The sequence below is a fragment of the Schistocerca americana genome, chromosome 1 (genome assembly GCF_021461395.2).
Source record: "Schistocerca americana isolate TAMUIC-IGC-003095 chromosome 1, iqSchAmer2.1, whole genome shotgun sequence".
NCBI classification, from domain to species: Eukaryota; Metazoa; Arthropoda; class Insecta; order Orthoptera; family Acrididae; genus Schistocerca; species Schistocerca americana.
Window position 1 is genome coordinate 877,179,186 of NC_060119.1, and position 25,181 is coordinate 877,204,366.

At 44.3% G+C, this 25,181-nt stretch overlaps 1 protein-coding gene and 1 non-coding gene across 2 annotated transcripts in view; both read right to left on the reverse strand.

The window, feature by feature from the left end:
- Window positions 1-25,181, reverse strand: part of LOC124614112 (protein piccolo-like) — a 1,087,733-nt gene that overhangs the window by 482,712 nt on the left and 579,840 nt on the right.
- On the reverse strand, window positions 10,914-10,996 carry Trnap-ugg. The gene has a single exon. It is a non-coding gene; the product is annotated as a tRNA-Pro (tRNA).

Below are 25,181 nucleotides of genomic sequence, written 5' to 3' on the forward strand. Positions count from 1 at the left end.
CTCTTCTGCAGCACCACATTTCGAAAGCTTCTATTCTCTTCTTGTCTAAACTATTTATAGTCCATGTTTCACTTCCATACATGGCTACACTCCATACAAATACTTTCAGAAAAGACGACACTTAAATCTATACTCAATGTTAACAAATTTCCCTTTTTCAGAAACGCTTTTCTTCCATTGCCTGTCTACATTTTAAAGCCTCCCTACTTCGACCATCATCCGTTATTTTGCTTCCCAAATAGCAAAAGTCATTTACTACATTAATTGTCCCATTTCCTAATCTAAATCCCTCAGCACATCACCTGATTTAATTCGACTACATTCCATTATCCTCGTTCTGCTTTTGTTGTTGTTCATTGTATATCCTCCTTTCAAGATACTGTCCATTTCATTCAACTGCTCTTCCAAGTCCTTTGCTGTCTCTGACAGATTTACAATGTCATCGGAAAACCCCAAAACTTTTTATTTCTTCTCGCCGTACTTTAATTCCTGCTCCAAATTTTCTTTTGTTTCCTTTACTGCTTGCTCAATACACAGATTCAATAACATCAGGGATAGACTACAGCCAAACCTGACTCCCTTCTCAATCACTGCTTCCCTTTCGTGCCCCTCCATTCTTGTAACTGCCATTTGGTTTCTGTACAAATTGTAAATAGCCTTTCGCTTCCTGTATTTTACCCCTGCCACCTATGGTATTCGAAACAGGGTTTTCTGGACAGAACTGTCAAAAGCTACAAATGCTATAAACGTAGGTTTGCCATTCCTTAATCTATCTTCTATGAGAAGTCGTAGGGTAAGTACCGCCTTACGTGTTTCTCCCGAATCCAAACTGATCTTCCCCACGGTCGTCTTCTACCAGTTTTTCCATTCTATTCCATTTGTGTTAGTATTTTGCAACCATGACTAATTAAACTGATAGTTCGGTAATTTTGAAACCTGTCAACACTTGTTTTCTTTGGGACAGGGATTATTATATTCTTCTTGACATCTGAGGATATTTCGCCTGCCTTATCTTGCTCACCAGATGAAAGAGTTTTCTCAAAAATGGTTCAAATGGCTCTGAGCACTATGGGACTCAACTTCTGAGGTCATCAGTCCCCTAGAACTTGGAACTAATTAAACCTAACTAACCCAAGGACATCACACACATCCATGACCGAGGCAGGATTCGAACTTGCGCCCGTAGCGGTCTCGCGGTTCCAGACTGTAGCGCCTAGAACCGCACGACCACTCCGGCCCGGCCAGAGTTTTCTCATGGTTCGCTCAACCTAGGCTACCAGTAGCTCTAATGGAATGTTGTTCACATCCGGGGCCTTGTTTTGACTTAGATCTTTCAGTGCTGTCTCAAGTAGTTCAATCAGTATCATATATCCAGTCTATAATATCTCTTCATCTACGTCCTCTTCCATTTCCATAATACTGCCCTCAAGTAATCGCCCTTGTGTAGACCCTCTATATACTCCTTCCACCTTTCTGCTTTTTCCTCTTTGCTTAGGACTAGTTCACCATTTTAGCTTCTCATATTCATAAAGGTGGTTCTCTTTTCTCCAAAGGTCTCTTTAATTTTTCTGTAGGCGGCATCTGTCTTACCCCCAGCGATATATGCTTCTACATCCTTACATTTATCATCTAGCCATTTCTGCTTAGCCATTTTGCATTTCCTGTCAATCTCATTTTTTAGACTTTTGTATTCACTTTCGCCTGCTTCATTTACTGCATTTTTATATTTTCTCCTTTCATCGATTAAATTCAATATCTCTTGTGCTATCCAAGAATTTCTACTAGTCTTCGTCTTTTTACCTAATTGATCCTTTGCTGCCTTCACTATTTCATCTCTACTGTATTCCTTTCCGCTGTTCTTGTCAATAGTTCCCTAACGCTCCCTCTGGGACCCTCTACAACCTCTGGTGCTTTCAGTTTATACAGGTCTCATCTCCTTAAATTCCTGTCTTTTTGCAGTTTATTCAGTTTTACTTTGCAGTTCATAATCAATAAATATTAGTTAATAACCTATTCAAAATACGAATATCTGAGGGCGCCTCAGTTTCTGGCCCACCGAAAAATAATTTCAGTGTTTACGTGATGACTTATCATTCATCAAACGGCCAAACAAATCAACAGACAGCAGGACGACACACTTTCTTGTGGATTTGCTTCATCGACATTCGAGCAACAACGAGTAAACTCTGACTTTTACTATTTTACTATTACATCGTTCACAAAAAGGAAAGACTACACCACCGATAATGCCATCTGGTGTGTATCACAGCACAGTACAATTCTTTCAGCTGGATGACACTCCGATGAACAAACGTAGAATGTTAGCACTTGCTGAGTTGGATTGGGGAAACGAATCGGCCGTGGCCAGTTCTACGATTCATCAAGGAAATCGTCTTAAATGATTTAGGGAAAACGTGGAAAATCAAACGATGACCGAACATAAATCCGAACTGCGCTCCTTCGCAAGGTGAGTTCGGTGTCTCAACCATTATGCCACACCGCGATGAAAGGGACCACTCTGATGCCCAGTTTGGGCACTGTCAGACTGGCGGTGATGGTACCGTTCCATGACCAAAACTGAAATCCAGAACACCCGACAAATGGACCTCAACCACAACCACTCTTTTCTGAACGGGAAATGGAAAAATATTTGCTCCAGTACAGGGTTTGGTCAAAAAAGTGGCGGAACTGGCAGCATCACGAATTAGAGGTAATGTATAAAGAACGAAACAGCGTTGGCCTAATGAGGAGTAAACGCCGTAGATACGCAGGTCGTCACGTCCGAATGAATGCCCTGGGTTGGCATTTACTGCTCCTAGATTTCATGCCACCTAACAGGACAACGAGATGTCGCGATGACATCTGGGAAAATCTGAGACACGTGGTACGGGAGCTGACTGACAGCAAAGAGCAGACGATAGCAGCCAGTGGAATAGTGATGGCACAACCGAATGAAAACAATCTAATCAATCGGTTGTAGCATTGCGAATCGGTTGGATTACTTTTCATTCACGAAATCAGGCTGTGGGAGCAACGGAATGAAACCAATCGATACAGTCCGTTGTAATTTTGCGTACTGAGTGCATTATAATGCTTTCTTTTTATCTGAAGCAATTGTGTAGTCCTTCTGTCGGTTTTACCAGCCAGTCGGCGTGTGTTTTTTAGGCGATTTCTCCACACCCATTTTCTAAGCGAATTCTGGGCTGGTTAACCATCCGGAAAATATTGAGAAAAAATGACAAATATTTTTTGCGAAAAATACTTTCGAAAAGTAGTAGTATACGCTTAAAAACCAATTGACTAAGTTACAGAACAAATCGAAAAAAGTTGCGTTCTACCCGATTTCTGTTCACGTCATCTCATCATTTACCGAACGAGAGTTATGAGGGCTGGGTACAAACCGGCAGGAGCAAAGAGACATAATTTCAATACATTTAAATTAAAAAAAGTAACTGTTTATTTATTAAATATAAATTTACAACGAAGAACTAGTTACTAGACTTTTAAAACCAACCAAATATTGATGCCAAATGTCAGAATTACGAAAAATTCGTGTTTAAGTAAACAAAAACAAATTTTCTCTATATTTGAATTATTGGAAAATCCTTTTCATGTAAGTCCGATTGAAATAAACACGCTATTTGTCTCTAAAAAAGTTAGCAACCATAGTCATGGCTCACGTATTGCGAAGTCTCCTGCCCGGAGGCTGAGTGAAACTTGCTTATTGCTGGCGTAAACGTCAAAGATTGTTCAATCAGTTGTCTCACATTAAGTGAAACCACTTAAACTCGTAGAGTAAATGAAAAGCATTCAAACAGCTGACGTAGCCGCAGAGACTAGTTTCATTCGACTGAAAAAACCGATCGAACGAAAAATCAATCGTCTGACCAACCAGTTGTTAGAACCAATCAGTTATCCCATCACTAGCGTGAAGGCTCAGCCTTGTAATGGCACGCGTTTCCCTTAGCCTAGCCGCGGAAAGACGACCATGGTGATGATTTCAATGCACTGGAGATTTTTCCTCTGGATGGCACGATCTATATTGCTGCTTTCGATTACTCGTTCCTATAGGCTGACGTTAAAAATTCAGAGCGTAAGTGGTTTTCATTTACGGTATTTCTGACACGAAAAACCATGTCACGATCTCAGAGAGATTACACGCCGAACACGTCAACACCAAATTACTCGGTAACAAAGTATCTTGCTTATATTAGACCACAATGCCAACGGACCTGCGTTCGCAGCAGATGTACACCATTGCAGACAAGTGCTCTTGATGTGATACAGCTGCGCCGCTCGCCTCGCGAGGCCAGTTTCAGTTTGAGATTCCCGATCACTGGCTCCGCCAGTCGGTTACGGGAAGTGGAGGCTGCGATCGATAGGGCGGCGACGGCAGCTGGCCATCCCTGTGGGGACTGCTACCGGCGTCTGGGGACAACACGCGCTGCGTGCAGGGGGCGGCTGCCGAGTGCAGGCTAGCCGTTGCGTCGGCACTACCGCTGTACCCCCCACAGCTATCGCAACTTTATTTTATCTATATCCTTGCTTGGAACCACACCGTACGAAGTGTGCGTACGGGATACATATGTCACCTACTGGCTCTAGTTATGTATTTTGTCTTATATTCTCTATTTTCAGGTTGGTGCTGCGAAAAGCGGAAGTCGCGCGATCCAATCGCTCGTCAACAGGTTTGTCACAAATAGATAGGCTACAGCACTAAAAATCTTTTAGCGGTCTGTTGGTTTTCGTCAAACGATCTTCGGCCTACGTTCGAAGATTATTTCCGACGTTGCGCCAACAAGAGTGCCTGGCACTGTCCAAGATGAACGTTCTTCTCCTGGTGGCAGGCTGGAGTCGAAACTGTGGCCAGAGATTATATGTAACTGTCGCCGACAACGGCTGTTATACGTCCCACGGGGACGGACAGAATTCGCTGTACATTGCGCAGATACTGTGTAAAGACTACATACAGGGGATTCAACTGCCCCTATCGATGTCGTTTTATGCAATTCGCAATGTTCTATCTGGCCTTCAAGCACCCAGCGCGAAATTTTTATATTATGTCGTTCGCTACGCGCGAACTATTAGTCCTATAAAAAAAATGAACACGACGTCTTTGTAGAAAGTTTAAAGTAGTTAAATTTTGTACTGGGATGCCCCCCCCCCCCCACCCAAAAAAGTATGTTGTTCATGACACTCCCTCCCACCACTTCGCAAAAATTTGTGACTGCACGAATTATTTCCCACATTCGATCTTTTTGGTCTTCATTGATTGGTTTTATTGTGGGACTGCACGAATTATTTCCCACATTAGATCTTTTTTGGTCTTCATTGTCTGGTCTTATTATGTCACTAACGCAGTCGAGCAGTTATAAATTGTAAAATTGGGGTTTGTGTAAATATCACCTAACAATTTAGTAAATTTTAATAGCATAAAACAAACAATTACATCACTGTATTCGTCAGGCCTTCTGATTGCAAAACTACTGCGAAGGAACGAAGGAAGAGAGATTATGGTTTAATGTCCCGTCGACATCGGCATCACGACGGAGCATTAGCTCGGATTGTTTCAAGGATGGGTAAGGAAATCGGCCGCGTCCTTTCAAAGGCACCTTCCCGGCACCTGCCTGGAGCGATTGAAGGAAATCACAGAAAAGCCAAATAAAACTAGTACGGGTTAAGTTTGGATTGAATTGTGAACGTAATTAGTTTTAGCGTAACATTTACACAATTTGTTTCTCTTTCATTACCCACACATGGTTTATGAAGGCCAATATAAAATTATAGGTTGCATAAAACAAGATCGGTAGGGGCAGCTGAATGAATTTGTAAAAATCTTAGATCGGCTAAGGACAAAAGGGATATACTCGTAAATATTGGGAAGTATAGGGGGAAGTATTGTACCCTGAGTGTAGTGTACCTAGTAGTACATGATTTTTCGTGGATGGTAGGCCTACTACAGTCTAATGACTTATTTTAGAATTACATGAAGGAACAGCACTAGAGATCGTAATAAGCTGTTTCCGGGACGTTTTGCAGTTTTTGTTCTTGTGAGCGTTTGTAAATACAGTTGTGTCCAGAATTAAAGCAACAAAAGGAAATTTTTCAAGGTTGCGTTTATTTTGCACAATCAGCATAAAAGCTCATGCAACCAAGTAGCTGACAAGAATACTACAGAGAATAATGGAAATGAAAATTGAGTATTTGTTATATGAGTCGGAAAGATAAGTACGCCAGACAGATAGTTCTGACGTTGCACAGAATAATGGAAGCAAGGCTTAACGAAAAACCAAGGCACGTTCACGGTATGTGTCGACACAGAAAAACCGTCCCGCAATGTAAAATGATGTCCGCAATTCTGAGAAAATATTAGTAAGGGACGGGAAGTAGAGAAGGACGAGTAATACACAACATGTACAAGAACTAAGAAGGAAATGTAAGAATGGAAGATCAAGAATTTAGTGCTCGAATTAAGAAAGGGATACAATATTTCGCCCCTCCTACTCAATCTATGCAACGAAGAAGCAGTGACGGAAATAATCGAATCACGAAGGAAATAAAAGGAAGGTTTTTTAAGAGTGGGATTAAAAATCTGGGTGAAAGGAAATCAATGATTAGATTCGTTGATGACATTGCTATTCTCTGTGAAAGCGAAGAGGAATTACAGGACCTGTCGAATGGATTTAGAGAACACAAAAAACGGCAAAAGTATTGGGATGTAGCAGAAACGAGATTATAGATAAACTTAACACCAAAATTGGTGACCGAAATGAAGGAGTTTAACTACCTTGGGAGCAAAATAACACATGACGGATGAAACGAGAAGCGACGTAAAAAGCGGAATAGCATAGGAAAAAGGGCGTTCCTGGTCAAAAGAAGTGTACTTGGTATTAAACATTGGCCTTAATCTGAGAAAAAATTTCTGAGAATGTAGTTTGGGGGCATAGTATTGTACGGTGGTGAATCACGGACCGTGAGAAAACCATAAAAGAAGAGGACACAAGCGTTTGAGATGTAGTGCTATAGAACGATGTTGAAAATTAGGTGGACTGATAGATAAGGAATGAGGACGTTCTACGCAGAATTAGCGAACATACGGAAAACAGTGACAAGAACAAGGGACAGGATGACAGGATATGTGTTAAATACATCAGAGAATAACTTCAACGGTTTTTAAAAAAAATAATTGAGGACTTGAGGTGCACGTGCTACTCTGAGATAGGCCGCGCGGGATTAGCCGAGCGGTCCAGGGCGCTACAGTCATGCACCGTGCGGCTGGTCCCGGCAGAGGTTCGAGTCCTCCCTCGGGCATGGGTATGTGTGTTTGTCCTTAGGATGATTTAGGTTAAGTAGTGTGTAAGTTTAGGGACTGATGACCTTAGCAATTAAGTCCCATAAGATTTCACAAACATTTGAACATTTTTTTTTACTCTGAGATAAAGAAATTGGCACAAGGGAGGAATTCGTGGCGGATCGCGCAAACCATTAAGAAGGCCGGTGACTAAAAATTGTATTCCGTGCACTAAGAGAAAATTCTATGTTGGAATGACCACACGTGCCATCAGTACCAGGATCATCGAACATACTGCAAGCTGAGACAGGTGCAGAAGTAGGACGTGGAGGAGCGCAAGCTGCGTGAGACCGACACGTAATAAAATTCGTGGAGAAAGGTTATCACGCCAGCAAGATTGGTCAGAGAATCCACTGAAATTCAGAAAATGTGAAAGTGTTAGCAAGAAAGAAGAAAGAGTCAAGGCAAACGGGTCCTTTATTCCTCTGCTACAGCGAACGACCACGGCAGGTAACGGGACAAGAATTACATCTGTAATGGCCTGGAAGAAACCCTCGTAACTTGGCACGACAAGTACATATAACCTCTGGCCGCGGAATCTACTGCAGTCCGCCGCCAGTTGGCGAAATGTCTGAAAAATCATCAAAAGAAAGACGGCCGAAAATCCCTAGACAAAACCAGTACTGCCAACACATTTTTTGGGAAAAGAGACGCTATATGATATTGAAATTATTCTTTATTTTCCACGGACTCGGTTGCACAGTTTCTATCATGATTAAAAGTTGTGTCTAATGGGATGAAATATTACAAGGCATAAATAACAAAATATTGCTAGTTGGTATCTTTTGCGATCCACAAGAGGCATATGATTCTGTGGGTCATGTTTTCAAAAGGTGAAGTTTTATGAAACTGGTAGTTTTACAAACAACTAGTTACAATCATATTTAACAAAAACACTGCAAAACGTTGTGCCGAGTAACTAAACAAAGCCGGAAGAAGAGAAACTTTTGATGTCGGGGGTTGGAGTTACTCTAGTTGGAATTCTGTGTCCATTTTTAGTCATTACACAGGGAAAAGAGCGTTTTGGTACGACGAACCTACAGTCCCTGGTGGCTGGTTACAAAATAATTACATTTCGTTTGAGTTTCTACAATCATCTTTTTTTGTTGCACTGAAAATAACTGCACACCTGTGTAAATGTGGACGGTTTGTGCTCCATGTCTCGTTTGTAAACCAACTTGTTCCATCCACTGAAGGTAGTTGCTGCTGACAACAGTAGGCCTAATGCCCATTTCACTTTTTGCTGTCATGCTTGCATCAGTACCTACAGCTCGGTTTTGTGTTACACTTTAGTACGGACAGGTTTACTCGTGAAGGGCAGTTTCGTGTCGTGCGTTTTGGTAATTGCATAATACAAGCTTTTCAACTGTTATAAAGGTATTGTTGCTGAAACAATGGCAACTCAGTAACAAATCGAGTGAATCCGTATTACACAATTACTCTGTAACGGGGTACTGGAAACCACAGGTCCATTATATCAAAATATTCGTAATTATCCCTGAACAAACCTACGAAATAATGTCGGCGGAGTTTGTTTCACCCTTTTTCTAGCTGAAGTCCCAACCGTAATACAGTGTAATATTCCCCTTACACTGTCAGATCAAAGGTACTCGGGCATCCCCTGTAATGTGGAATTGACCACTACATGTCACGAGAGGCGGACCCACAAATGGTAAGAGGATGCGGGGAATATTGTGTTGGCAGTAGAGAAGCAGTAACTGCAGAACTGGCCGGTTGGCAGCGCTGAGTGACTCGAAATTGGACCAGTCATTGGATGTCACCTAAGTAACAAATCCACTAGGAACATTTCAACGCTTCGAAAGCTGCCCAGTTCGACTGTTCGTGATGTGATTCTCATGTGGAAGTGCGAATGAACAACTACAGCTAAACCAAAACCAAGCCGACTTCATGTATTAACCGACAGTGACAGTCAAACACTGCGAGGGTTGTAGTAAAAAATCGCATGAAATCAGCAGAAGGAATCACTCTTGAGTTCCAAAACGCTATCTGCAGTCTATGTGGTACAACGACAGTGCGTACGGAGTTAAAAAGAATCGGACACAATGACTAAGCATTTCATCATAGGCCACACATCTCTGCAGTCGGTGTTGAACGAGCTTGAGGTGGTATAAACAGCGACGTCACATGACACTGGGTGACAGCAGACGAGTGATCTGAGACGAAAAATAAGACTCTACCATGTGGCAATTCAGTGGATCGGTTTGGGTTAGCCGAATATCTGGAGAACGTAACGTGCCGTCACGTGTAGTGTCAACAATGAAGTATGGAGGAAGTGGTGTTACCGCTAAGAGTGTGTCTTCCTTGGTTAGGGTGTGATCCCCTTATTGTGCTTCAAAAATGCTAAAAGCGGAAGGATACGAAGACATTTTAGGTCGGTTGGTTGATTCGGGGCAGAGGACCAAACAGCAAGGTCATCGGTCCCATCGGATTAGGGAAGGATGGGGAAGGAAGGTGGCCGTGCCATTTCAAAGGAATCATCCCGGCATTTGGCTGCAGCGGTTTTAGGTAAATCACGGGAAATCTGTATCAAGATGGTCGGACGCGAGTTCGAACCGTCGTCCTCCCGAATACGAGTCCAGTGTGCTAACCATTGGGCCACCTCGCTCGGTAAAGGCATTTTACAGCACTGCATACTGGGTACAGTAAAGGAATAGGCCGTTGGCGACAATCGTTTGTATCAGCATGACTATGCATCCTGCCGTAAAGCAGCATCTGAGGCAATGGTCTGTGGACACTAACATTCCTGGAATGGACTGGCCTGCCCAGAGTCCCAATCTGAACCCCATGGATGAGGTAGAACGTCGACTTCGTGCAAGATCCTAATGCCCATCATCACTAGCTTCTCTTATTTGAGGAACAATGTGCTGCCATTCCTCCACATACATTCAGACACCTCAATAAAACGTCCCCATCAGAGTTCAAGAAGTCATAAGGGCGAAGGGTGGGCATACCCATATTAACGTCCAGTTATCAGATAGCGTACATGACAAGGAGGAAGTGGATTTCTATACAAGAGTTACTGTTTAGAATTGTAATGTGCAGTCTAACGGAGTTAACAAACTCAGCAAATTGCATATGATTGGTTACGAAGACAGACCTATCTAAATATGTAGTTAGGCCAAAACTAGTGCCGGTTACTCGGTGAAAAATAATCTTTCGAATAAATATCACACTAATGCAGGGCGTGCACATGCAACAGGGAAAACATAACAAAAATAATAAGCCTATTATCCCAATGCCACTTTTTATGGAGGGTTTTGTACCAGTAGTATTTTTCACAATTCTATTCTACTCGTCACGGGTACGAGAGGCAGGGTAACCTGTAAACCTTTGGTCCCAAATTACTAATTTTGTTGACGTGATAATTACGAGATGTGTGTGCGGCAGGTGAGTAATACGTTTTCTTGTCATTCCGAGAGGGAAGCTTCTTAGATGGTTCAAATGGCTCTGAGCACTATGGGACTTAACTTTTATGGTCATAAGTCCCCTAGAACTTAGAACCACTTAAACCTAACTAACCTAAGGACATCACACACATCCCTGCCCGAGGCAGGATTCGAACCTGCGACCGTAGCGGCCGCGCGGTTCCAGACCGCGCGCCTAGAACCGCTCGGCCACTCCGGCCGGCAGCTTCTTAGAATTTTAAAGCAATCCTTTTGATGAGACAAAGTGTTCACTTTAACTCTTCACACTTCAGTCGTTAGTGAAAGCTCTGGTCTAACAAACCCTCTGGAAATGGCGCAGATTTACTTTGGATGTCTTCTGTAAAATCTGTTTGATAATGCTTCTGAGGGGTAAGTGTTTAACGAGACCAAAGAGCCAAGGTCATCTATCTCCCACTCCCCTCGCCCCTTGCAGGACAAAAGCAGTGTACCCACTCTGTCTGCGTATAGAGTAAATTCTGTATGCGAGTGCGAGAAAGAGTTCCAAATGTTTGCTTAGCGTCTATCTAGGCGCAACATGGGAACCAGCTCAGTATTCAGCTAGTAGGATGTGGGAAACAGCCTAAAAACAACATCCAGGCTGGCCGGCACACCGACCCCTCGTCGTTAATCCGCCGGGAGGATTCGGTCCAGGGCCGGCACACCTCCCCATCCTGGAAGCGGTCGCATTAACACGCGCGGTTACCCGCGCGGGTAGCTGATAACGTTTCCAGACTGAGAAACAACACTGTAAAGTGGTTTTGTACACGCCCTATCGCATAAATGGCGCGCCACCGACAATACCGTCTCTCAACTTCGCCCAATAAGGTGGCGTAGTGGTAAGACACTGGATTCGCATTCGGGAGGACGGCGGTTCGAACCCTGATTTACTTCCCCATCCACCATCAATCCAACCATGTGCTCCATTTCTAATCTTCTAGTCATCGACAGGATGCTAAAGCCTAAATTTCCTCCCAACAACGTCAACATCCACGGTACGTTAAGCCTAAACTTTTTCCTCCTTTTCCTCGATAAGCTATTGTCACTATTTCGGGACAAAGAGCTGTAGCTGAGGGGAAAGTGTGATTAGCAAAGAAACTGGTTTTATTTTAAAGACTTTAGTATGACTCTCGGACATAATTAGTGGACGTTAAACTCGGCACTAAAGGAGGCGAAACTGCCTATGTTACCTAACGAATCCCATAATGTTGCAGGAGTGCTTTTAACTTCCATGCTTTCATTTTCACTGAAAAAGTCTCGCACTCCAGATGTGTATGTGACAGACGTATCCTGCCCTCTCCACAAAGGCAAATGGATGCACTATGAAAGTTCGTTACTCGTAACCGAAGCTGGTGCTTATCGTAAACAATACCAACTACTTCATCTTCCTCCAGCAAACAAACTAATTGGACGTATAAGATCACTCATCAACGGTTTCTCGTTCTTGCACAAACGCATGTGGTTAACAATACTGCACTCTTTCCATTTTATTCAGTAACGCCCTTCTTAGCGGCGCCAAATCGCTTACAGACTGTCCAGTAAATTACATTTCCTCTCGTAACTATTGATCTCATGAAATTAGGTTACTAAGGAGAGAGAAAGGATGTACCAGAGGAGACTGTAAAAGAAACGAGGCTATAAGGAAGTCAAAGTAATATGTGACTTCATGGAAAAAATAAAAGAACCTGGAAGAAACTGAAGGCAGTATTGCACAGAAAGTTAGTTACCTACTTTATAAGACATCAGTACTGCAGAACCGGTGGGCGGTTGGACCATTTTTTTATTAACGAAGATAGAAAAGTGGGCAGCAGGTAAAAAAGGTTGACCAACAATGAACTAGAGTAACACAGCTGCTTTGAGGGATAGGAGCTACGCTGTCTCGCACCACGGCTTATTTAATACGTCGTTGCAATATGATTCGGTCCGAACAATTGTTTGTGATTTGCAGGCTCGTGGCGAGTTTGTATGGCGGTACGACCTCGCGTTGGCACGTACTACAAAAATGGAATTATTGGCCAGGAACTCCATCTGGAGTTGCTCCGCCACATGGTGCAAATCATTCCGTTTAACGCCACTTCGCCGGGATACGCGTCGATAAATATCAGTTACAACAACACAAACACACTGTCTCCGAGCGAAGAAAACCTTCGACTTGATCGAGTACATAACATTACATACCAGAACGTAACAGAAACCGTAACTCAATTCATAAGTAGTTAAATACTGTACAACACATTCACATTTAAGTCTTCACTATGGAAATCTGTGAGAAACTGTAAACTGAGTAATTTCTTAGGTGCATTTACATTACATTTACATTACTGTTCTTTTAAGGAAGGATGTATATTTCTCATAATAATAGTTAATTTGTTGTAGTTTGTGGTGTTATGTAGTCAACGAGAGATCTTCTTCAGTCTTGCTCCTTTTTGAGAATACGTAAAATTTTATGTCCCTTTAACCAGTTGACGGCAATTTTCTTCATTTTCGGGTGCGATTCTTTATCTGGATGTGGAAGGCTCGTCGGTCCTTCCGATACTTTCTAATTTGCTTCTAATGGAAAACTCTACACGCTGCTAACGCAAACAAATTGGCGGTTGGTAATACAGATTTCTGCCATACAACTTGTTATTTCAGAGCAGCGTCACAAAACTTCTGACTTACCGCTGTGAGCATCAGATGTTGCAGTGTAACACGGTTTCTCGCAACTGAGTTACTTTGAAACTTAAGCTGAACATGCACTCCAGATGCCCAAAGCCTTTTCTTGAGCCGGCGGGAGTAAAATTCTCTTCGTATGCCGTAAATATTATCTAAGTCCAATCGTTGCACCGCAATATGAAACCAAAAACTCGGTTAATGAAATACAATTCTCCAGATTACAAATGTTAGTAACCCGTTGTGTTACGAAGATCTCGACAAAATTAGATAAATATCGGGCTGGCGCTTAATGGTGGAATATTTTCTATTTGCCGTCTGCTGTACTACCTGTGGCTCAAAGTCGTCTACATCAGTCCCCACCGACACACACCGCACAGAGGAGCTATATCACCAACAGACACGAGGTGCTGAAGGAAAAGGATTAAAGAAACCTTGGAGGGCAAAAAGTCGCTTAGTTGAAGCTTAGACGCGACCCCGGCCGGCTGTTCTCTCCTGGAGGCAGGCTGCGAGGGTGCGCCGGCAGTCGCTACCCCTGTTGGCGATAAGGGCGTCAGGCGGCGGGGTCGATGCGCGCCCCAGCCGCGGCGGCGCCGGCGTGGCCACGCAACCACCCTCGCCCGCCTCACTGACGCTTCTCAGATTAAGGGAAGGAAGCTCGTTGACGTATTACACCCATTACGGCCGCAATTACACGCCCGGACGGGCCAATACTGGGTAAGCAGATAACCAGTCAAACGTGCACAGTCTGCGATGTGAAATCTTTCTGGGCGGCATGAACCACTCTCAATGCAACATGCTTTAGCCTCGACTTAATAGCTAGTATTAAAGATCTGGGCAAAGGGGTGCTGGCTCTACTTGCTTCCCATGATTCCCTACTCTGTTCACAACCACTGTTGTGTCTAATAAGGTGTAGGAAAACCTACAAAACAGCTCCTTGACGTATCGGAATGGATAAATACCAGTCCTGTATGGTTCCCACGGGTATCTTCTACCAATCTTCCTGCAAAATAGTGACAAGTTCAAATAACGATGATGAAATTGGATGGCGATCATACACACTTCTCCCCAAAGTAGACCACAAAGGCTCAACAATACTGCAGTCTGGTAACTGCTGAGGTAAAGGGAGATGCAACAATTCGTACACGTGCTCACAAAAACAGTCCTCGACGATGCAAGCTGTGTGAATTGGGTCCCTGTAGTCTTAACACGACATCACCATTGGGGAAGAAGCATCATATATGGGAAGGCCCTGATCAGCCAAACGGGTCACATAATCCTTGTCAGTGATGCGATCTTGCAAAGTAACTATGAGACCCTTCGAATATCACGATATGGGAGCCCAAATCAGCACCGAAAACCTACCCTATTACATTCTTGGGACAGAAACTCGGCCAGAAGTTGGAAACACTGAGCAACAAGACTCATCCGACCAAATACTCTTAAATTTCTCCCTACTCCAGGACTCAAGGCCTCAGCACCACGTTTGCCTATTACGAGAATTTGCATCATTCATGAGTGGTTTTGGAATTCCAGCTCGCCTGCAACTCCCTGCTTATGGGACTCCTTCGTGTTGTTTTGTTGCTGACAGCTTTCGCAAGTGCGATTTTCAGTTCTGCAGTGACTTTTCCACCAGTCATCTTCTTATTTTTCGTTCAGTCCTCTTCAGTAATCGTCTGTACGATCCGTGAACGCACACGTTCGTCCGCACTGTGATTTACTGCATGTTTCTCCGCTTTTCCTCTATGTGCTACATATGTTTGATACGATGCGGCAGAAACGCCCAACACTTCGGCTGCTTTGTTTACCGAAGCACCCACCATACGACTACCAACGATTTGTTCAAAATGGTTCAAATGGCTCTGAGCACTATGGGACTTAACATCTATGGTCATCAGTCCCCTAGAACTTAGAACTACTTAAACCTAACTAACCTAAGGACATCACACAACACCCAGCCATCACGAGGCAGAGAAAATCCCTAACCGCGCCGGGAATCGAACCCGGGAACCCCAACGATTTGTCCGCGTTCGAATTCGCTTACCTCTGACACACTGTTCTGACTACAACTGACACTTTGGCCGTATTGAGGACGTTTCACAGGTTCCCCTCGTGGTCAAATACAACAGCACAACCTGCAGGCTTGGCTGACATCTGCATTTATCTTCAAGCATGCACATTTCTCGTGCTGTTTTCATATTTCTGTTCGACCACTGTAATTCCGCCTCCCCCCCCCCCCCCCCCCACCACCATCAAACGAAAGTGCATGCTTTTATTGTGTTGCTGCGATATTCGCTACCTAGACTGTTCTGATAAGGCACTCCACACTAGTCTATTATGTGCAAGTCTTTTCATTTCTGCATAACTACTGCAACGTACATCATTTTAACCTGGTGTGTAGTCAAGCTCAATCCTACCTCTCCAAGCTTTATCCCCTCGCCCTACATTTCCCTCAATCACCAAAATGACGATTCCTTGATACCTCACGATATAACCGATCCCTTCCTTTAGTTAAGCAGTGCTATACATTTTTTTTCTCATTCCGTTGCGGTACTTCTTTGCTAGTTGTCCTATCTATCCACATAATCTTCAATATTATCCCTGTAACACCACTCGACGCTTTGCATCATTTGAAAAGAGGCACAAAATTGAGACCCGTCGGACCACACTAAACGCCTCCAGTATGTCACTGTCCACTTTCTCTGCTGTTTGAAGACAGACAGACTTATGGGCCGCTGTGACAATGGACTTTTGAATACAGTTAGTTCCCTTCGCCATGTTCTCTTGGAAACTGCATTCACTGACAGCAGCAATTCATATCGGGTTTGGAACCGATTGCCGTTGATAAAGCATAACAGTTGTCGATGGTCCCTATCGATTAGTATATTTTTACGACTACTGTTCTTCCGGCGCATTGACAAGGCAAATAAATGGGTAATTTCATTCACGGATTGGTCATGGACACGTCCAAACACAACAGGTCTATTCTGCCATTCTATCACGTCTTCACGTCGCCCCTTCTTAATGCCCTGATTCCATACAACGGACTGGTGCTTACACACAACTTGAATTATTTGATATACACCACCTGAACCGAACTACATGGACAGCCCTACATAATTCAGAATTAATGCCACGAGAGGCGTCTCCGCCAGTACAAAAGGACGCGGGGACTGTTGTCAGTATAGAAACAGTGACAGCATAATGAATGTCTCAAGAGATCTCAATGACTCCGAACGTGGAGTAGTCATTGAATGTCGTGTAAGTAAATATCCATTAGGGACCTCACAACACTTCTTCAGCTACCCAAGTCGACTGCTGCTGACGGGTGTGGTGACTGTAAACGTTAAGGAACAACCATATTTAAACTAAGACCAGGCAGACCTCTTGTAATGACGGACAAGAGGGGCAAGCATTGCGTAGGTGGTTGCAAAAAGTAGCATGCAATCAGCGGAAGGAATCATTCTTGAGTTCCAAAGTCCTCATAAGTCACACATTTCTGTAGTCAATGCTACGCGACGATTGACGTGGTGCAAAGAGCGACGCCACTGGACAGTGGGCGACTGCAAACGAGTGATTTGGAGCGGTGGATCACGCTATACACAGTGGCAGTCCGACAGAGAACGTTGCCTAGCAGCAATGAAGTACAGAGGCAGTAGTGGTACGCTTTGAGGGTGTTTTTCGTGTTTAGAGTGTATTCAAGAACATGAACTGATTTTACAGCACTGTGTACTGCATTAAGTACACGAACAGTTCGGAGAAGATGTTTGTTTGTATCAGCATGACAATGCATCCTATAATAAACCAGCATTTGCGAGGGAATGGTTTGTGGACAATAAATTCCTGAAATTGATTGGCCTCCCCACAGTTCCCACCTCAGCCAAATGGAACATCTTTAGGATGAATTAAACGTCGACTTCGCTCCAGACCTTCTCTGAATAGACATTCAGACACCTCGCTGGAAGTGTTCTCAGCAGAGTCCTAGACGTCCAAAAGGAGAAAGAACACGCCACATATTAATGTCTGCTAATACATGTCCAGAAATGTTTGATCAGACTGTATATATGAGCAGTGGTGAGCCACATCACTGCTAGTACCAGTTCTACACCATTTACAGTGCTATAAACCGACCGCAGTGCACTTGTGCGGGGACGACTAACGCATTCTACATTTAAAAAAAAATTAAAAAATAAAACCAGACCACGAAAACATAATCCGAATAGGACGGAAATCGATGTACGTGACGTACATGTGTAGACAAACAAATGATTACAATTTCGCCGGCCAGTGTGGCCGAGCGGTTCTAGGCGCTTCAGTCTGGAACCGCGCGACCGCTACGGTCGCAGGTTCGAATCCTGGCTCGGGCATGGATGTGTGTGATGTCCTTAGGTTAGTTAGGTTTAAGTAGTTCGAGGTTTTAGCGGACTGATGACCTTAGATGTTAAGTCCCATAGTGCTCAGAACCATTTGAACCATTTTATTACAATTTCAGAGAAACTGGAAAATTTAATCAAGACAAAAAACTTCACCAACTGAGCAAGTCAGTAACGCGTTTGTCTACGTCTGGCCCTTGTGGAAACAGTATTTCGGCTTGGCATTGATCCATACAATTATTGGATGGTCTCGCGAGGGATACCGTGCCAAATCCTGTCCAACTGGCGCGTTAGATCATCAAAATTTCTAGATGGTTGGAGGGCCCTGCCCATAATGCTCCAAACGTTCTCAATAGGGGAAATACCCGGTGATCCTGTTGGACAAGATAGGGTTCGGCAAGCGCGGAGACAATTAGTAGAAACTCTCGCCGTGTGCGAGAGAGCATTATGTTACTTAAATGTAAGCCGGGGATGGCGTGCCATGGAGGATAACAAAACCGGAGCGTAGAATATCGTCGACGTACCGCTGTGCTGACAGCGTCCCGTAGATGGCAACCAAAGGAGTCTTTGTATGAAAGGAAATGGCACCGCAGACCATCAATCCTGGTTGTCTGGGCTTATCGTGGGTTACAGTCAGCTTGATATCCCGTCGCTGTCTGGGGCGTCTTCAGACATGTCTTCACTGGTCATCGGAGGCTGGAATCTCACTGATTGTAGTATGCAATTGTCTTCAGCGATGAGTCTCGCTTAGAATTGACTTCTTCGTGGTGCGTCTTATACGAGACTACTACGGTGCGGAAAACTCCACTGGAAAAGATAACGATCACGGCAGTGTAGGGAGTTAGGTTGGGAGCAGGTCCGCGAGGAAGGCACGGTGTACGTCCCACCAGTGTGCGACTGGTGGGAGAAGGAGAGGGGGCTGGGGGGACTGGAACGGCGGGCCGGGAATGTGGAGAGGCGGCGGGACGAATCGATAGCGGCGGGAGCGGGCCCCATGAAGCTGCAATTAAAGCGCCCCCGTCTGCTCCCGCGCTGCCCGCCACACGCACCACGCACTCGGCTACGTACGCTCTCTAACCGCACGGCGCCACAGCGCAGCGCAGCGATTCACAATTACGTCCCCAGGTGCAAACCGCGCCGTACCTGCAGGAGGAAGGAAAAAAGATAAATGTGGCGTTCCGTGGGGGAGCCAGATGTTAATGACCGCCGTTTGAGGCGGCGTCGCGTATCGAACGTCGGGGCTGCGCGGTCTGTCAGGATTCTTCCACTCCGTCAACGTCGAGCAGCACGGCGCCCTGCGAAGCGCCAATACTGTAAGTTCACAATAAAGACCGGCGTTAACAGCGTTTCTCGAAAACAGGATCGTTCTATAGAGTGAACACGAATTCCACCCACAAATTTCTAAAGCTGCTAAGAAACACTTTCTGAGTATCTTGGTATAAGAAACACGTGGTCGTCGGTGCCTCATTCAGAGTAGGATTTTAATTATGATTTACTCGGTTTGTTGCCTCAATTATCTCTGTTCTGTGAAAATGCCTTCAGGACAGTAAAAACCCTGTAATACGCAGGCATCAAAACGTAAAGGGTGCTTATAATTAAATTTTCGCTATTTGAACCATTGTAGACGGAGAACTATTTGTTACATGAGCTTTATAGGAATGATGTTTAGACTGTGCCCTGTAGGAATTGCTTCCTTAGCATTGTTACTGTCATGATTAGTCGTTAAGAGTGGGTACTGGTACGGCGACGTCGGGTTCAAACACAAGCATCACTGTCCATTACGGTTGCAGACGATCAACAAGGGTTCGGACAAGGTGAACTGAGCTCTACTCCTAAAGATGTTTTATCAAAACAACGTTATCTCTAGTGCGGTTCCAGGCAGTCGTGGATGCAGATGGTCGTCACACATCTGCACACTGAGGGACGTTTGTAACCTGAAACGCAATGTTACCCTCTCGTGAGTTTCTTCTACTGGTTTTTATTTCTCTTCCGAATTTCCTTACAGATGTTTCCACAAAGTTTCATTGTCCTACGATATCACATTTTTCATAAGGCCCTCTGAAGTAGCGAAACTTTAATTATAATCCAGAGTAATGCAATGATACTCGGACGGAACACTAGTTGTCAGCGTACAGTACAATAACAATTGAACAACTGTCCCCTTACATGTACAGTGCAAAATATCGACCATGATGTTCAATATAGTGCGTTAAGCGACTGTCGGCAAAACAAACCCGAGACGGAACAGAGCAGCATTGCATGCAAGTTTGATGCCGTAGAGTAAAGTGGGCACCACTGTTTTCAACCGAAAGTACCGTGAGTGACTGAAGCACAGATAAGACAAAAAGCGTATAGCGTCGCCATTTGCACTGTTGGGTAGATATTTTGAGTGCAGTAATGATATAACGATAAATGGGGCAGGAAATCAAACTAAATGCAATTACTCTGTAGCGATCCAGCAGAGTCCACGGGTCCCTTATACCAAAACATTTAAGAAAATAAACACCAACAAAAACAATAACGAATCAATTAATTTCACATTTTTCCTCGTGGAATTTTATTATATGCCAACTGTCACGCATCAAGTAATAAAAAAATGCACTGATAACTTTGGAACTTGAATCTCCAAGAGGGAGCAGAATTTAGGGCTTGACCTAATGATTTAACGTGGAAGCCGTACGACGCGTCGTGTCTGTTAGCAGACTCTACTTTACGTAAAGGCGTAGGGGAAGCCTCCATTAAAACGAAGCAAAGTTAGAACTGATCGCCTCGTAGAGTTAGTGGCCCTGGCAGACAGAGAACCTCCTCCTTTTGAGAAGGAAAAGGGAGAAAGGTGCAGGGATAGCCGTCGTGGCTTGTTTAAGCAAACATCTCACCACTGAACTGATGTAGCGGAAATCATGCAACTCGTCAATATGAGTAACCGGAGCGACATGTGAGTCCTAGTCCCAGTCAATAGCAGCTCTGTGAGCTAATCTTGCCAGCTCACTCGGTGCCGGCAGGACAATCAAGCGACGTGGTGCGAGTGCCCGGTTTAGAAGCGTGCACAATCACACAACTCGTTCAATGGATAGGAACCCGCTCGGACGCTGATAGTTCCCAACTGCGTGGGTCACTTGCGCTGGAGCCAAATATCAGGAGGGGTGTGAACGTTTTGTTACAATGAGATAGTCGCCAAAGCACGCACTGAGAAAATTCGTCAGAAATGGAGCATTCCTCCGCTGCCGTTGGCCTGCGGCGCTGCCTGGCTGTGGTACCTGTATCTCTACGTGACCTGGGTGTGCCCGCTGTGACTCACCGAAGTGCTGAGGACGTCTCCCCAATGGTACACTCCATCCTATGTAAATGAGCGGGGCGTACGGCCGGTAACAAATGGGCATCTGCCTCGTAAGTCCCGCACACAACGCAGTGTCTTACCCCTCCAGCAAACAACGAAGAAGCGAGATAAATGCTGCGGCCGCACGAGCAGCGACGAATAAAATCTGGTACTATCCCGTAAATAACACGCAGGTCAGTTCCCACATGTGACCTGCCATAATAGTACACTTTACTCCGTCAATTTTTATAAACATCGCATTCATTAACACTTCTCCCGTAGTTGGCTCATGGAACTTATCAATCAGCATCTGCGTTAATAAGAGTTAATGGTGTTTCTCGAGACAATTTCTGCTAATCATATATAGAGACAGCCCCGCCCCACCCCCGGGGGTCATCAGGCACATTTTCACTGGTGTTTCGACAGATATTTGCAATTTCGTGTTTTCAGTTGTGTAGTTGGGAGTCAGCACAAACACATACTGCTTATCACGTCTTTCAGGCGAGGCAAAGTATCGGCGGAAAGCGCCGATTTGTTTCCTGTTACTAACAAAATGATTTTAAAGGGGAATTTTACGTGCACTTTCGATAGAGAGGTCCCAAACTGGTCTACTGCAATACTCGTTTTATCACTATGTATTAGCGGAGGCAGTAAACACGAGAATGAATGACTAGTACTCCAGTAGTGAATGAGCAGCGCCCTGGCCCACGCTGACTGCTACTGAAATGCAGCAGCGATGCTGGAGTACAGTTTATTCTTCGTGTTTTACTGCCCCTGCTAACAAATACCGATAAAACGCATATTGCACTAGACCAATTTGGGACCGCTCTATCGAATAGGAACGTAAAATTCCGCTTAAAAATTATTTTTCTTTTTTGTAACGGGAAACAAACCGACGCTTTCCGTCGATTCTGGTCGTCGCATGAAAGACGTGGTAAGCAGTATGTGTTTGGGATGACCCCAACTATACACAGCAAAACACGAAATTGCAAATATCTGCTGAAACACCAGTGAAAATGTGCCTGACTACTCTTATTGCGAAACCCCAGTATATACTTTGAGGAGTTATCGAAATGAACCGTTCAAACAGCAACATTATTATGTGTAACACTAAATCTATAAAACGAAAATCGCTTGGAGATTATGTAGTACGTAACTATGTACACGGATACGAATGATTGTTGATAGAAATTAATGCGGTTATTTGTAGCTGCAAAGAAAATCATCCTGTTAAGTACTGCGATACGCCAAATACCGCACTCAGTCTCTGAAGGAGAGTCCGAGAGTCCGCCGAAGGTTCGAGTCCTCCCTCGGGCATGTGTGTGTGTGTTTGTCATTCTTAGCATAAGTTAGTTTAAGTAGCGTGTAACTCTAGGGACCGATGACCTTTTCAGCCAGTTGTTCTTGATGCTGTTTTGGCGTAATTTTTTTTTTTTTTTTTTTTTTGGCACTTACTTGGTTAGCGCGAAATTTACACCGCAGGTTGAAGAGGGGAAGATGTTCATATTGTTGTTGTTGTGGTCTTCAGTCCTGCGACTGGTTTGATGCAGCTCTCCAAGCTACTCCATCCTGTGCAAGCTTCTTCATCTCCCAGTACCTACTGCATATACTTATTGCTTAATCCTGGCACTCGCCTTACGGCTGAGGAAAAACCTCCATGTAGAAAAACCTCAGATGGGACAGGTTGCCTTGTGTCGTAGAATTTTGCGTCCATTTACACTTTACAGCGTAATGCGCTGTTAATAACGCCAACTGTCATGGAGTTGTCGTCTCTTTTTAAAGATAGATCATCCCATGTTCTAACAGGCGTAAAAGACCTAAGAAGGATCTCGTTTATTTCTTCGTCGCGTAAGAGTCAATGGTGGAATATGTCAGTTGTATCTTCTAGAATGACGTGACGGGGGTGTATGCACTCTAAATGTGGACAGTTGAAAGACCCAGGTTGGTATTGAATGAGAGATTTCATGCATCTAGCGTATCTTAAGATGTTGCTCTTTGGGTCTGTCCTATATTTTTCTTTGTGCTGAAAGGTTCATGACATGCGGCAACGCAGAAGTCGCATGCTAGGTCTCCAGCTATCCGTAACATCCTCCTGTCTGTAGACATGGTCGTCCTAAGTTTAACTGGTTGATATTATCCACGCTTGCATTCCATATTAAACTATAGGGCGAACGAAAATTCTGTATGCTAACAGTGACATTGGTAGGCCCGCACACGCATTGTACTTTTCACAAGTCGTACTAGTTTGTCTCGCGACTGCAAGAGCATAATCTGATCTGCATTCTGATATGTAACAGCACTTCACGAAATTGACCAGTGAGCGTGGCGCAGGAGATGGAGAGAGAGATAGGAGGTTCCGGTTAACCTCGCAACGGGAGCACTCGGCAATGAAGAGGCTGGCGGCGAGCGCAGGTGTGTTCCTGCCTGCCTACCAGACGGTTCGTCGCATTCGGCAGCACGGCGCGCATGGCCCGCCTCCCACGCACGCCGCGGCGTGTGATCCCGCTTTCCCGTCACTGTCTGCGAGCCTCTGACAATGAGTGCGCGACGCTAATCGTATGCACCTGCGCGAGAAACCGTCTCGGCGTTTCCGCAGCTGCTATGCCGAACTGCTGAGCGGGAAATTTCCGAGTGCTCGCACAGGCTTCGCTCTAATATTTAGTTTATTTTGGGATCTACAAAATATCATCAGAAACAATATTGTTGGTATGAATAACTACGTTTCTTTTGAGACATACTTTCCCAAACTTTTGTTGTCTACGTGGGATTGCATTTACAATTTTAAAGAGTGTCATTCGATACGAATCGCGTCACCCCTGAGAACGCGATTAGACGCTTCAATCTAAAAGTAAAGGAGGTGTCATCTAGACATGGACCTTTAAGTCGTATTATGTAAGTGGAAGGGACGCACAAATATAGCACACATAAGGAATACTTCATTTTCTTTCCGCTTGTCTTTATTCCTTCCGCCTCCGTAGCTGTGTGATCACTAGAGCTGTTGATAGTATCGATATTTATCGGCGATGTTATTTCCCTGATTTATCGATATCGAAATGGTTATAATGAGTGGCGATATTTTTATTTTCAATTTTTTAGCCATTTTCGGTAAACATTTGAAATTGACGAAAGAGTGCACGGGTGAACAGCGGGCAAAATATTTCGGCAAGCGACCACGTTGCCGTCATCGGGTTCGCTGACGAACTGACCGTCGAGTCGCCGGCGCCGGGTTTTTATTTCCTCTTCTCTCTCTCCAGGTGTTCCGAACGCGGAAATCTTGTGTCCGTTGGACAGTAACACCCGGCTGTTCACCCGAGAACTCTTTCGCCACGAAGGACGTCGGGAGGAACTGAAGAATCACAACATTTGAAATTGTTCTTCGGAAATTGTAGTAGAATATAATTTTACATTCACTGTGTGAAAGAGACTTACTACTTTCATTACATTCAGTGTTTCTCTTTTTTGTGTGAAGGAAGTGCAGGTGGCTCAAAGAAGAAGTTCGATTGCACTAGGGGGTTGAGGTGTGAATGGAATAACAAGATTTCGGATGTGAAGAAATAGCCCACCAAATGCGTTAAAGAAATTAACGCAAGTACTGTGCTATTCCTTCACATCGTCATTCTTCACTAACAGTTGCTGAAAATGGTGAAAAAAAACCTAAATGACAAGATTGGTCTTTGCGGAGGGCAGAGACGTCTGAGGGGAAATGCTGACGTAATCGACGCTCGACGCTACCAACAGAAACTGCAGCGTTTAGCTTCACCACGCGATTTTGACACTAAAACTGCCACGTTGCTGCGTTTCCACAAATGAAGAAACAGGGAAGTCGACATGAAGTGTTCCGGCAAATCCGATATGTGACGAAACCGAACGACAGACTCATCGGATATCTTTAATTGTGCAACTTACCTGCAGTTACCATTGTTAGCAAAGTGGTTATCGCCAAGCGTGAACGTGCATCGTTTTCTTTCAATTCTTGCTCTGTGGGGGACAAGCAAGCTGCTAGGTTGTTGATGTACAAAAATCTAATAATAAAGCAATACTTAAAT